Source organism: Netta rufina, assembly GCF_964035555.1.
Source record: "Netta rufina genome assembly, chromosome: 5".
Lineage (NCBI taxonomy): Eukaryota > Metazoa > Chordata > Aves > Anseriformes > Anatidae > Netta > Netta rufina.
In genome coordinates this window covers 6,026,336-6,042,066 of record NC_140128.1, presented here as the reverse complement: position 1 = coordinate 6,042,066, position 15,731 = coordinate 6,026,336, and the positions used below count along the sequence as shown (strand labels likewise).

The window sequence follows — 15,731 nt, the reverse complement described above, 5'->3', positions numbered from 1 at the left end:
ATGGGGAAGTGTCCAGAAGTCTGACTCTGTAAAAGGTCAAGAAAGGTTCTTTGACAGGAAACTTTTATTGGGTAGTAACAGACTACATGCCCCCCAGGGAATCTGTAAAACTAGGAGTTCCCGTTCCGGGTGTCAGTCATGGCCAATTACTTATAATTTCTGAGCTATGCATGCTATGGCACACGCATACAGGTTATCAACTCCTGGATCTGAGACAATCATTAGAGATTGGGTCCTGCTGCTTTTTATTGTAGGTGATGATTTGGTTGTGGGGTTGTTGGAGTCCTCTTGCAGTAGATCTTAGTGACTGCTTGCAGGCCAACCTTTAAGATAATTTTAAGATGTGTATCAGCCAAAGATTTTGTTATACCTGACTGACACATTGCCTGATCTTATTTAAATCTCCATAGAATGTATCATTTATCTTTGTGAAGTCACATTTTAGCAAATACCACAAAACACTGACGAAAGGAAGCTGAACAGTAAACCAAGAGCTCTGGCATGTGACTGAGTTACTGCATCTCAGCTGAGTCATGGTAAGTGACCTTGCCTGCCCTTGCAAACATAGAGGTCAGATGAAAGCGGTTTAAGCTAATCTTTACTGCCTGAGAGTTGCAACAAGTTAAATCAGATGCCATGGTTTGCTTCTGCAGCTAAGCAAACAGTATTTTGTTATATCAGACTTACCGAATTGTAAAGAAAATACGCTGGAGCTGTCTGAGGCTTTTCTCTATAACAAAGATGGCTTCTTGCATCCGTGTGTATGATTATAAGAAAAAAGAACTGTGCATTAACAACTGTTAAAGACAGAAGTGATCAAGAGCATTATCTGGAGAAACAGAGGAGAGAGAACCTTGCCTTGCAGCTCAAAACTTGCAGGTAAGACTAACTTGAAGTTTTCCTGCTGTTATGCTCTCTCCTATTTTTGAAGCTAGTGGATTAAAAAATAAATAAAAGCTCAGAAAAATTGCATCTTACTTGACTCAAACCTAAATGCTGGCTAGAAACTTTTGCCAGAAGGGTAGCAGAACAATGGATACGTTTTTAGCAGATAAACAGTTTAATAATGTCTTACATAACTGAAAATACTTTCTAGCATGTATTTTTCTACCATTTCTTAACACATAACTTTTCAAACAAATTTAGATAAACACGAAATCCCACAGCGTTCAGAGTTAAGTCTGACTCAAACAAGCCTTGTGGCTCATAATTACCTCAGTATAGAAAATAGAGTAACAGCTTATACGGTAGACTATTCTCTATCCATAAGCAGACAGTAACTTACAGCAAAAGCTCTATTTTCCAGTCTGCATTAAGAAGGTCTCTCCATGATGGTTACAGCAAACTTGGATGCAGATGTTATAAACAGCTGTCTGTCCAAAACGGCTGCACCTGCCCTCCAATAGTTTTTGTTGTTGTTGTTGTTTGTTTGTTTTGTTTTTCATTTACTGTGGTAGACTTGTCAACCTACAACCCTCCCCCGCCCAGGTCCATAGGGACCTACTGGTATATACCTGAGAGCTGAGAAAGTTAATTCCAAACACTTTCAAGATCACTCGTACTTGTTTTGGAAGCTGAACGCTAGATGGAGCTACGTTCTTGTGGCACCACTGGCTAAACTCAGCTAGTTACAGCTGTCTGACATAATCCCAACTAATTAAATGCTAGCAGCCAGACCAATAGCTTCTTTACAAGTGTTTAAAAACGCTGAACAAAAGTAACAGTACATTTCTGAAAGAGTTTCTAAGAGCTCCATTTGTCCATTAAAGACTTCTGAAATTTAAACAAAAGACTGGAAAACAATTTAGCTAAATAAGCATAGTATTCTCTAGGAAATGTGTCTATATGTTAAGGAATAAAAATAAGTGTATTTCATCCGACCTGGTGAGAGAGAGAGATCTGAATGAAGGAAGACTTTTATATTGTATATACTGGTACGGAATTCTTGGAACTCTAAATTGAGAGAGAAAAAATAGTATATTGAGATTTAGTAACAAGTACCTCTACTTGTCCAGATCACAAGAAAATTTCAAGCCTACTTTTATGTAGAAACAAGATATGTTTAAATAAATGCTCATCTGGGATATTTCACTGTGACTCCACCAAATAATGACAGGAAAAGAGGGGAAAAAAAAAAAAAAATCTTGTCCATTACAAATGAACATACATTTAAAAAAAGTTTCAGAGGGTAGGAGAACGCTTTCTACCTAAGGAGAAGAAATCAGTAATTTCTGGCAACAAATTTCCCTTGAAGATAAGGCAGGGTAAGCTTTCTAATAAAACATAAAGGATTAGCTGTATGGAGTCAATGGGGAAGCATTCTCTATCCCATGATTACCAGTCTACAGTTTATTTAACAAAATTTACAAGAAAGGAAACCTCTGAGTGTTTAAACGGCTTGTTTGTTCATAAACAAGTGATTACACAGTGCTTGCAGCTTTCGGTCCTGCATCATGTTATTTGTACGTAATATTTTAATGCTGTTGTTTCATACAATGTAGTTTATGAATGAGTACGGTGATTTGGGAAAAGAAGTGAAATTACGCTTGCTAACCTTTACTGTAGTCTTCTTGGACAAAAGTTCAATAAAGGAGGACAAGACATCTCACACATCTCTTGTGAGAATTCTCGAGTAAGTTGCTTATAAAAAGTTAGAATTGTTGGGACTGGATTTTACCTACAGTAGATGAAGCTAATTTACTCTTTCTTATAAACAGTGTAATTAAAGCTTTATAAAAACTTTTCAGCAAATATAATGGCAATTTGGATCATAGTGCATGGTAGTTATATCTTATGGAGATAAACTGTTTGAGCAACATCTAGGAGGTCACAGATAACTATGCCGATTTCAGATACAGAAGAAATGAAAATGGTCAGTAAAGCAGCACCCAGCAGTGCTCTCTTTTGGGGTTCCTAACTTGTTTTTTCTTTTTTTTTTTTTTTCTGAGGATGATCTGTTCTCCCTGAATAAGCTTCATTGTTGTATACGAGAGGCCAAGACTTAACACAATGCTAGCTTTGTGACAGTAATGTGTCTGCACTAGTGCAGAAAAGAAACCACTCTTATTGACTGGGAATTCTGGAATGGTAATTAGCCAAGAGGCCAGGACAGCTGAGGGAGTGCTTCTGAAACCTGCTACACTGAGACATGGAATTAACCCACTTCAGTGAAAATCACATTGAGCATGATTTAGGACAGACAAGATCAACAGGATCAAGTTAGCCCAAAATACAGCAATATTGCAGAAGTATCAGCACCAAACACAAACAGAACACTAAAATGATTACATGCGAATATCACAGCAGTAGCAGGACACTGGTTTGCGTTCTTTGCTTGCCCTGTGCTGCTTAAGCTCTCTTGCTTCTGCCCTTCACTGCTTATGAAGGGAGTGGCAGTGATTGCACAAACTCTCTGTTCCAGGTCCTTCCCCTTCACAACACCAGGGCAAGGCCACACTCACCTTCCCATGCACTGGCTGGCAGCACTTTTTCCAACAAAACACTGGAGTACAGCATGTGCCAGCATGGGCTTGATAATTACAGGCGTGAACAAGAGAAGAGGTAACAACACTACGTGGCCATAAAGGGGTAAATGAGGTCCCAGCTGCTGCTTTCATCATGTGGAAAGTCACCCAGACACATGTTTTAGACCATCAGCAAGGATGGCTGGGGAAAAGAATGAGAAACCAGGTTGGTGTTGAAAAAGTTTCTCAGCTTTGTCTAGTTGGTTCCAAATTCCACTGACCCTTTCCCAAACAGTTTGACGCTGCAACCAACAGTGCTGTAGTAATACTTTTTCATAACAGCATGAAGGATACAAGTGTTATCAACCATTATAATTTTGACCATTCCTCCACATGACCTATTTAAGAAGACTACCTCAAAGCTGAGAGGTAGACAAGAGAAATTTGAAAGCAAGCCAAATGAATACACAGCCTCTGGATTCTTGCCAATTTTAATTACTCTTTAGCATGTTCAGAGATGTTTCAAAGGCACTCTACTTCCCATTTTCTCTCTTCCCCACCTTGGGCATGTTCGCTCTGTCACTGAGGTCCAATTCTTTATTTGGAATACCTGGTATGTGATTCATAGTCTTGATCTTGTGCAGAAGTTTAAGAGAAGACTAAAATCACACACAACTCTTCACAAGGTCAGAGTGTATTGGTAACAGGAAGCAAAATATCTAAATGCTTCAACATTTACAAATACAGGGCAAGCTTACACTAGCCAAAAGGGAATTTTAAAATTGAGCATAATTGTTATATATAATTACATTTAAAAATCATGCGTATTAACTAAGCTTAGACTATTTAGATGGAAGTCAACAATGTCACAGAGGTAAGAGCAAACTGTGGTGGTTGAAATACGACTGCTCCACAAACAGCCAAAGGTGTGCGTCTTAATTACATTGCTTGTGTTACAGGTACTCGAAACTCTTTATCTCTCTTTCTGCTAAATGTTTACTGCTGTTTAGTCAACTCCCTGGAAAACTGACATAACCAGAGGTACTCAGCAGAGGCATGCCGTGAAAGAGCTGTGTCAGTATCACATGTGGGATAAAAACAAGGCAGCACAAAACCTGCTGGTGCTTCGCTGGCCCGAAGTAAAGCCTCCATGAGCAAAACGTGTGGAGTGTTTATTGTTACTCGAAGAAGCCAGGAACCTCTACAGACAGCAGCCACGTACCTTGTGATTGTGAGTCTGTTCTGTGCGTTGCTTCCTTGGATGCTTTCTGTAACAGAGACTTTTGTAATTGTAAACGTCGCGTTAGAGAAGCTTTTTAGAAGTAGGGTCGAAAGAAATACGGCTTAAAACGCCGTATCGGTATCATTGGTCCGTGCTATCTGACTGAGAAAGCACTTCTGATTTTTAAATCTAAGCGCTAAAAATGTCTGATTTCTGTGTCTGTGGAGAAAGCATATCGGTTTTCTCGGTTAATACCGTAAGGCTTTATTTAACCTAGAAGCCCTGTCGAGGTAAGGATCGGCGTCACCAGGGGGCGGCCCCGCAGCCAGCAGCGGGTAGGGGGGGGCGCAGGCTCCGCGTCCCTCGCGCCCGTGAGGCGAGCCCCAACGGTCCCCCAACGGTCCCCCAACGGCTCCCCAACGGTCCCCCAACGGCTGCCCACCGCCGTGTGGCGCACCTGGTGCCGCGGGTCGGTCCCCGCGGGCGGGCGGTGCTTGGGGGCGCCGCTGCTGGGTCGCTTCTCCTCGGGGGTGTTTTTGTGAGGACGCCGAGCCGCTGAGGAGGGTTTTTAAGCCGACCCGGCTCTGCTGGAGGGTAAATGCTCATCCTCGCCAAGTTGTGAAACTTGAGCTCCGCTAGCAGGTAAGGAAATGAGGCGGTGGGTGGCGGAGCGCCGCGCTCCTGCCTCGGAGACCTCGGCAGCTCCCCCTCACACCCCGGCCTTTAATTGAGAAAAGTAAATGAGGATAAAGGTGTGTTCGTGGGGGACACAGGGCGGCTGTTCCGGGCTCCTCTACCAGCGCAGGGAGACAGGCGGTGAGGAGACGCCGGCTGCTGCCCAGCTCCAGGGCTCAGCGCCTGTTTCTGTGGTGCTGTGGCAAAAATACCCCCCTGAGCACCTGTGGGAGCGATCAGTGAGCGTGTTTGCGTGTTTCTGTGTCTGATCGCTTGTTCAGTTCCGTGGGAGGCAATGTCAGACTCGTTTGGTGGCATCTGCCTGTATGTGGGTGAAGCGCGCTGTGTGCCTTTGAAGGTTTGCATGCGCTACACGCGATGTTTCCCTGCTCATAGACGTCTTCTCCAAGGTAATTATTCTAACTGCAGGGGTTTGGCAGGACAGGGAGTAGTATGGGGCACTTCTCTGTGTGATTCCTGTTTTTTTGTTGTTGTTGTTGTTTTTCTTTTTCTTTTTTTTTTTTTAACAGGAAGTAGCGCTGTGAGAACAGGTGCACATAGCGTGAGGGGCTTCATTCTGAAACTTGTGTGGAAAGAGTAGATGGGGAGGTGAAGGAGGCTGAATTGCGGCTTTCCAAACATACCAACTTGCTTTGCTTGTGTTCCTGACTTTGATTTGGCTCTGCTGTGCTAACTTCCTTTTATCTTCCTAATGGAGAAACACTTGGAGTAGAACTTGTCATACCAGAAGAGGGAAAGGACAAATTGTGATAAGCCTGAACAAGCGTGGATTGTTTTTAAGTGATCTGGATTTACCCTCCATTTGCTGATATTCCCAGTTTGAAGCAATGGGAAGGGCCTCTTGAACCTAAAGGAAACCCCATGTAAGTTAGAGTTTAAAAAGAGCTCAGAGGAACCTTAGGGTTGTCTTCTGGACAAGTATAGTTTGTTGCCAGAATAGGAGAGAGAGAAAAATGATGTCAAGTCCCCCAAAATGGGACTTAAGCTGAGGGATAGCTCAAGACTAATCTTGGCACTGACAGATGATGTTTATGTCTGCTGTTGACATGCATGATATGCCGGTAACTGTTTCACATTAGCAATAGCCTCACTTCTTAAAACATAAATGCTTTATTTATCCATGCCAGGTAGTAATCAAGAGGCTTGGCAAAATAGCACTTTATCTATCATACATTTGGGACTCTGCCCTATGGGAAACATCAAATTAAAAGGAGGGGGCAGAAACTGGTTAATCTCCTGTCTGGCTGAAGCATGGTTGGAATTGAGCTGGGAGCGTTGTTCCCTGGTTCCTAGTTCCCTTGCCGCTTTTATCTTCTGTCTCAGGAAGTTGAGGAATTAGAGGAATGGTGGCAGAGGACACTGTTAGTACCATCTTATTTCAGTCCGGCTACTCCAATCATATCATATGCTAGAAGCAAGGAGGACAAGAAGGAGGTAGGGAAGGAATGAGTAGAGCTTTCTGGGTTCTTGAATCAGTTCTTCTCCCTGTCCAGCCTGTGTTGAAGGAGAAACTGAAGCAGGGCAAAAGAGTGGTCTCTGCCTCCTTTACATCCTTTCCTCTATCATGTTTCTGTTGTACTGAAGTCTCTCTTACTTAAGACCATCAGTGCAGGCTGTAAGGCAACATAATGTGACTTTATGTGGTACAGTGTGTTTGAACTGATGATGGGAAGAGAACAGATGGAGAAGAGTAAGTGAAGACCTTAAGAACCACCTTTTCTGAACACTTAGATAGGGTCAGCAACAAGGGGGAAAGCAGAGGATATGGTGCTGTGAGTACAACAGAGAGGAAAATGAAAAAACTAAATATGGCCCTCCTTTTTTGTTGTTTTTTTGTTGTTGTTGTTGTTGTTGTTTCTCCTGTGCAGCTGTGCTGCTAGCCTTCATTTACCCAACTTGTTTCCACTTTTCCCTCTCTCTTTAACAAAACAAAAACAAAACAAAGCAACAGAATCTAAAGCACTCATCCCTAGACACACCTCTCACTCTTATTAGACTATTCAGAAACAGGCCAGAAACTTAGTTCGCTTTCTCCACAGCTAGGGTGCAAAAGTGTTTTAAATTGCCTTTTAGCTCAAACAAATGAAGGCCTTGACCTGGTAAGATTAGCAGAAGTATAGACTCACATAGGTAATGCAGAGCCTCAGCGGGCTGTTGCTTTAGATGTTTGTAATATGATTCAGAGGATTTATTGTATATCAAAGTAGAGAAATGATGCATAAGGAAATGTGTTTTGTAATAATGATCACTCAGTATAGATCCAAACTTTATCATTCAATGTGCTGTGCCAAGCACGGCTGTTCTGCGTTTTCCAGAAATACTGATAGTGTAGAAATGGCAGTGCAACAAAACATGACTCCATTTATGGCGGTAGATGAGAAACCTTCAAAAGGCATATTTCTGTTAGGGAGGTTGTATTACTCTAATCCGTAGAGGTGTTTATCATTTATATCTGCCAGCTCATCCTCAGAGTTCAGTGAATTCAGCTTCTTAAATTATAATCTCCAAAGTCTAATCAGCTATTGAATAAAGTTTAGGCAGCAATAACTGGCCTTGGAGGCACACTTGATCAGTTACCAGTAGATGGGTGTGAAATCATTTAGCATGGGTAACTTAATCCCTTGAAAATTGTCAAATTTAAGCCATGATCCAATTCTCTAAATTTTCTCCAGTTTGCTCTTGTATTTTGTGTGCTATCAACTCACCATTACTTTGAAGAGCTGAAGAAACTGGGACTTGCACCCCACCTACTCCTCAGTTTGTTCTTTAACACTGTCTAAGCACCAGCTCTGAGATGGATTTGAAAAACTGTGATGGCTTGAGTTCCTTCCTGCCACCCCCTTGTACAGCACAGTATTTTCTGGTTCTTTTGGTTTTAAATGCATGCACATTAACCAACAAACTAAAGCTGCGTTTTGTAGCTAAGTGCCTCTGCCTACATGTTTTAGCAGGATGTTTTTATTGCGAGTCTCTTGTGACCTTGTAATGTTACAGTTACCTGTTTTGCTTCCCTGCCTCTCCAGGTGCTTATTTGCTATAAACCCCAAGTGCTATTTCCCAATAGTACTTTTCTCTTATTTGGCAATTCATTGATGTGGAGAACAAAGAATTTCAATTAAGCAGATAATTCCTTTCTGAAAGAAACATAAAAAGTTAATCTTAATGGCACAGTTGCCTGTGTATGTCAATTTGTGTATTTTGTTTATACTGTAAGACTGCCAAGTTACAGTGCAGTGTTTTAAAGGACTGTATGCATGACCTGGATTTTAAACTCCACTTTGATCACCTGTAAAGCAAGATTGTTTTGAATATTTTGTAGTTCACTAGTATTTCTGGAAGACCTGTGACCCCAAGATGCTGAGTATTTTCATACTGATCAAAGAGAAAAATACTTCCATAGGTATCTTCACATGCATAAGACAGTCCTGACACATAGTTTTCCTATTTAGCTTCCTGAATTTATCAAAAAATAACATAATTTCCATTTTTAGGATGCATCTTTCAGCATAATCTTTGAGAAAGTGCTATTCTTATCTCTGATGGAGAATTAATCCATTTCTATGGCCCCAGTGCTCTCCCACTCTGACTTTTTTCTTAGCTTTCTTGCTGGAAGTGTGAGTCAGTTTATCTACTAAATAGGTCCCCAAATGTACTGATCCTAGATTAGTTTCCTGCCTTTATAGTTGTAACGTAGCATATCCCAAAAGAAATCAATTAGGGAAGGGTTTCCAAATTAGTTCTCTGCCAGATGATCAGCAAGCTAATGGGGAGCAATCCGTGTTTTCCTCAAGTCTCTGTTTGTGATATATAAAATATATTCTTACTTTATATTTATTTTATATCCATTTAAAAATATATGTTCATCTGTTTAGCTGGATTATCCAGGTAAAACCTCAAGTAACTAAAGATCAAAGTTGATTGAATACAGGGGAAAATAGAGTCCTTCCTGGTTTAGAGAGAAGAAAAGATATGAAACCCAATGGTAACCAGGTAGTATGTGGCAGATGTCATGCCTGGAATGGCAAATGATAGATCTGACTTTCAGAAAGGTGCAATGACAGAGTGTGAACTGCTGATTGTATGAGAGCTCTTTTGCATTCACCTAAGGACATGGTGCTATGTTGATGATGGTTTCCTGATGCAGATGTGAATTTGAAGAAGCCAAATCAGCAGGCCTGGTTTTCTTTCAGCAAAGCCTAACATTAGGCTTGAGGGATGAAATGAATTGGAGGGCTCAAAGTTAAAATATGTTGAATGGCAAGAGGAAGATGAGTCCAAAGCTTTGTTTGGTTACGTGTAGTTGCTTAGCAAATGCTGAATGTGAGTTTTGTTTTCTTCAGAGCAACACTGTGAGGTGTATGAATATTCAGGGAATGATTCACTTGCTGGCCATGTCTTCATACTCTAAAATCAACAGATTGTATGTGAGTTAATTACTGAAGATAAATCTAAGCTGCTGAATTCTAATCTGGATTTCATGCACTGACAGTATGGCAACCAAAGTTTTACTTCATCCCCTTCTGAAAACAAACCTGATTGTTTTCCAAATTTAGAGGTGATTTAGCTGGGGATGTCTTCTTATTTCTATCTATGCTGTTCATACAAACAGATTTTTTTTCCTGTTTGCACTATTTGCTACCCAAAGTTTATTTCAGAAGTCATAGTTTCACAAGGGAAAATATTTGCTGAAGTGTCCCTTTAACATAGTAAATGATATTTTTATTCCACTACATGCAATGCCATTGGCAGCATCTATTTTAATAATGCATAATCAGAACGTCTTAATCTAATGACATTACAGTAAAATTTATGAATGTGTTTCTGTGTTGATAAACTAAGGCATGTAATATGGTCAGCTCCCAAACCTGATGTTTCAATATTCTGATGTTTCACTACATGGGGTGGAGGAATCTCTACCAAAGACCTTAAACAGGTAAATCCAACTCCCTAAATAGATAGGAAACCATCATAAACCATTCTGGGAAACAAAGTTCATGCATTTCACAGGGATGAATTCACTGTGCCTAGTATTAGGCAGGTGATGTATTACATCATTCTTGGATAAGACTTCTCCATACTTTTCTTAAAATGTATTATCCCTCTGCAGTTCATAATTAAATTTCTGTTAAATCATCTTTGTACGATACTTGCAGTGCCTTGGTGGCACTCCAGCTAATGTTAACCTGTATACTATTAAAAGTAAGCTCTTGGCAGTTGAAGTAGGTGATCCTCAGAGATGCCTTCCAACTTGAATTATTCTGTGACTTAGTTACTCTGTGATAACACTCCCACACGCTTCATAAAACTGTTCTCATTAGGTATAAGTGCAGGTCTTCACAGTGCAGCTAACATAAGCTTTTACCTGAAATTTCATGTGGAGTCTGTTCCTTTCTTTCATGCAGAAAAACTCTTTATTTCTTTATTTCAGGTTTTTATGTCCAACCTAAGGTATGAAACTGGGCTTTGGCTTATTTCTGATTGTAGCCTCTCTATATGCTTTGCACTGAGGGTATAAATGAAAAACCACATAAGCATGAGTCATCTGCCAGTGTTCTTACCAGCACTGCCTAAACAGTTTCACTGGCAGATTTATGGTCACTCAGATCAGCAGAAAAAATGTCCAGATCCTGAGATGTGTTCAGGGCATGTATTAACAATTGCAGAAGCAGTGAGATTGTAGGAAATGTGGAAGGAGCTTTAACCCATGTACTCAGACAAGGACCCCGGTTTCCCTTGTTAACTCCACATTGAATGTACTTGCTATATACACACACGCATGTGCACACGACCCTAGCTGGACTTAAGATACATTTATAACTTTCAAATATTATGTAAGTACATATACATAAGTACAATGTTTGTTTTAAACTCTTTTGTAGTACTGATGGCTATAATAATTGTTTCAAGAAGGGAAGAAGAACAAATATTAAATATTTGGAGCAACTTTTATGGACCAGAAGCACAGTCTGGATGCAAAATATCAATGAAAGGAAGATATGTGATTCTCTTAAAGAATGTGTTAACTAAAAAAAAAATCCAAATGAGTTAAGTGAATAGTTTTCTTTTCCTGAAAATAGTGTTACTTTTTTTTCTAATGAAAAGCATATATATGCAAAGTATATTAGTGTAAGTATAGGTTATTAGTAAACCTGAAAATGTCATTCATAAATGTTACAAGTGATCAATTAAATGTTTTGAAATGGTAAATATTGTCTCTTGGGTTGAAATGTTCTTCAGTGTGGGAAGCTCAGTGTATTCAAAGGAGTAATTTTACCTGAAACTGAAAAGAGCAACTTATGGCCTGATCTGGCAAACTTCAGTTGTACAAAAGGAAAATAATAGTAGAATCTTTTGTTACTAGAAGAAAGGAGAGCTGTTATAACAAGCTTTTGTGCAAGAAGACCTGTTCTGGCCTGCTCTGCAGAATATCTTGTAGTATGCTGTGAAAAATACTTAATAGTCCGCAGTCATTACTCACCGATGCTTTGTCCAGTGCCTACCGCATTTCAAAACAGTTGTAGATTAGGTGAAGGACTAGACAATTGTTGCAAGAAATGTAGTCTGACTCTGTTTTGCTTTGGTTGTATTCTCCATTTTAATTAGGAAATTTGTTAGCATCTTCAGTTTAGTTTGTAGATTGTGAAGCCTAGCTGGTTCTCACTTCACAAACTTATTTATAAAAGGACAGACTTTGGAAAGGGCTAGAGAAGTGTTTGTTTATGTTCAGAACAAATGTTTTTGTACAAGAGGGAAATTTGTGCACCAGAATGGATTTGGTTTGGATTCACCAGTCATTTTTGATTTAATCAAAGGTTCTGATTATCCAAGGACTAAATGAGAACAATGGGACTAGCAGCTGCTCGCTTCCTTTGAAACTCAGATTTGAGTACTCAAAAACAGAGCTTCCAAATTAGTAGAGACTTATAAAACTGACACGCTAGGTAGACTTCATTTTAAAGTGAGTGTCTTTTATTTGCTTTTCTTAAATGAAGTTAACAAAACTGTTTTTATACTAAATCTGTAAATAAAATTTGTTTTGCTCTTACATATAGAAGAGATATAGCCCACTCTGTTTCAGTGCTCCACTCCACGTGGAAATATCCAAGTAAATTTTACTCTGGTGTATGAAAGGGGAAAAAAAAAAAAAAGAATCCACATGTGGTCATGTTAAGAAACACCAAACTACTGCTCTGTCATGAGGAAATTATTTCTTCTCTACTAACTGTTATAGAAAAGGGACACTTATAAGGGATAGTTATGCTCCATGACAGGAACAAAGTTGTCATGATTACTGATACGGCAGCAGACTTAAATCCAATTTCTACACAATGAAACAAACGGTGTCTGAAGAAACAGAACTCTTATTAAGTCGTCCTTCCTTCTACTTCAGAAGAGAAAGAGAAATCAATTTCACCCAATGGTAACTTTTAATAATTTGATCTTTTTTCTATTGTTTTTTATTATTATTTTTATGCACTGTCACTTGATAGAATCACAAAATAGCTTGGGTTGGAGGGGACCTTAAAACCCATCCAATTCCAAACCCCTGCCACGGGCAGGGACACCTTCCACCAGACCAGATTGCCCAGGGCCCCATCCAACCTGGCCTTGAACACCTTCAGGGCAAGGGCATCCACAGCTTCACTGGGGAACCTGTTCTAGGGCCTCACCGCCCTCTGAGTAAAGCATTTCCTCCTAACATCTAGGGCATCCTAGGGCATAACATCATCCCGTCTCATTTAGTTTTAAACCTTTCCCTCTTGTCCTATCATTATCTGCCTGAGTAAAAAGTTGCTATCCATCTTTTTTTATAAGCCCCCTTTAAGTATTTAAGTATTCACTTTGCTACAGATGCAAGAAACATCTGAGGAATTTTTCATAAAGACAAATCAACTAGTTAGGGATTAAAGGCCTTTGCAAAGTGACTAGTCTGAAATCTTTTAATGTTATGGTTGTTTTAATAAACAGATCCCTATAACCGTATTGTTATCAAACACAATTCAGTTATTACCTCAAGGAACTCCACAGGTTTATTCACAATAGGACCAAATGTGAGTAATAAGCCTTTCAAACAGTTCTAAAGAATTGCTCAGAGTCTTAACATGAAGTCTGTCTCTGAAGGGAGACAGAATATGTAAAAGCTTGACATGAAGTATCCCCTCAGGTGTCATTGCTGCTTAGGACTGTGCTTTAGGACTTCTGGCCTTGCTATAGTCACACTCAAACCCTTTAAAGTAAGAGAAGAGTTCTGTTTCATTTGTCTTCTATAGCATTATAAAGGTTTTATTTCAGAGACAGTAAAATTTGACTAACTTTATAATAACGTATTGCTTTGGGTACTGTTGTACTCTAGCATTTGCCTTAACAATTGCAATTTTTCTGTTTATTCCAACCATATGAAAGAACTCTTGTTTGGAATAGATGTAACACAGTAGCACTAATTCTAGGCTACAGTTTTATTTACTTTAGCAAATACTTTTTTGTTATTGTTCACATTTAAGGAATTAATTAAAATATTATCTGAAAATTAATCTAGATAAATCCTATGTGTTCATTATAATGGTTGAATTCCTATCTTTTCATGCCCTAGGAATAATAGAAATTCACTGTAAAAGGAGAACAAAAGCGATCTTATGTATATCTCCTTGATGAATCATTATGCTGACAGCATCCTGAACTTTGGATATAAATATGTGTATTAGAGAAGGGAAGAATACTACATTCATAAATGGCTCTTTTTCTAGGTCCAGCTATTGCATTCCATTTGTGTTGAGAAAGGCATTTTTTATTTGCAACGCTTCCAAAAGCTTTCTGAATGAAGTGTCCTAGCAAGCCTGTAAGACAAAATTACTAAACTAGAGTGTGTTAGCTTTGAAGATTGATACATTGAACCAATTTTACCAAGTCTCTTTCTGAAAATAACATATATACTTTTTAAGTTCTGAAAATTAAAATCAGCATTCCTATGCATAGACCTGTAGCTATACATTTTCTCACTTTTTTGTTTAGTCCTACATATCTTGCATATTTTTATAAGGAAGAATTTAAACTGATTTGACCTACCTGTGATAACATGATTTGATGTGGAAGCATGTTCATTTTACATTTGTGTGGAACTGAGGGAGGAATAAATGCCTTGAAATGCTTCCTGGATGCAGCATGGATGGGCTTCGTCATTGGTAAGAACTTGAGAATGCCTGGCATGATTGATAATAAGAAGTGCTATATATAACAGTGGACTTCCAGATTCTGCTTCATATCCTGTTCCATCGGATGTAGCTATTTTGTGGAAGCAGCAGGCTGGCACTTCAGAACTCTGTTGTAAGCTATAAAAAGATGACACCAAGTACTGAAAACTGGGTATGTGGTTACCTGAAGCTTACTTGTTTCAGCTGTGGTGACAGAGCAGGAACAGTAACAGCTTGCATAGATGAAAGTGAAATAGAAAAGCTGGGCACTTGCGTGGGCTTTCGGTGTTGTGACACTGCTAAGTTCCTTTCCTAGCTAAACATATTTTCCAGTAAGAAAATACAGCTTCTCCATAGAACAGGTCATTGAGGAGACCTACATAGCTGGTCAGATGTTCATTATGGACTGCTGCCTGGTTTCAGGGATTGCTTAATCTGTCTCTAGTGATCTTGGTACTTCTGTTCCTTCTAGAGTCTGCTGAGTAAACAGGAATAAAGGATGTCACTTTTTTCTTGCCACCTTTAATAATGTTTCTTCAACTGGGAGGTATCATAGTTTTCCCTGACCCATTTGAAACTTAAAATTATTGAATATTGCTTTTGGATGTCAAGTTACTGATTCATCTGTCATGCAATATTGCTTCACTCTATAACGCTTTCTCTCATAATTAGAAAATTATGTTAATACATTAGGTATGGAAAATCAATGCGACAGGGGAATATATTATTCTCATTTAGAAATCAGTTGTGGCATAGTGTCTCATACAGCTACTTCCTTACCCACTGGCCAGTTCTGCAAGAATTAAGGCATCCCATATTCAGAGTAGAGGAAGAATAAAATAAACAACGTGTGTCATTTTAGATCAGGATTTAACTTGCCATGAAGAACTTTTTGCTTCTTGGTTATACATATTTAGTCAGAGAGAGGAAGAACTTGAAGGCTGCTTTTCCCTTTTCATTAATCAATGTGTTCATTAATCTCTAGGAAAGAATTGATATTAAAAAGTTCTCTTTGTAAGCACAAAATTGACACAGCTGTAGAATTTGTAATTTCAATGAAGTGCTGAGTAATGTGGGACATGGTCCTTTCATAGTGACCCATTTGTTGTTCCTACTTTGAATGTTTTTAATCCAAGCAGAATCGCTTATATTGTTTGCTGA

At 39.2% G+C, this 15,731-nt stretch overlaps 1 protein-coding gene across 3 annotated transcripts in view; it reads left to right on the top strand.

Moving 5' to 3' along the window:
* The first annotated feature begins 5,084 nt into the window (after positions 1-5,084).
* Positions 5,085-15,731, top strand: part of PPFIBP2 (PPFIA binding protein 2) — a 107,676-nt gene continuing 97,029 nt past the window's right edge. For all 3 annotated transcript variants that reach the window (XM_084288156.1, XM_084288155.1, XM_084288154.1), the window contains exon 1: positions 5,085-5,328. The gene's annotated coding sequence lies outside the window, so the exon portion shown is untranslated. The remainder of the gene's footprint in view (positions 5,329-15,731) is intronic.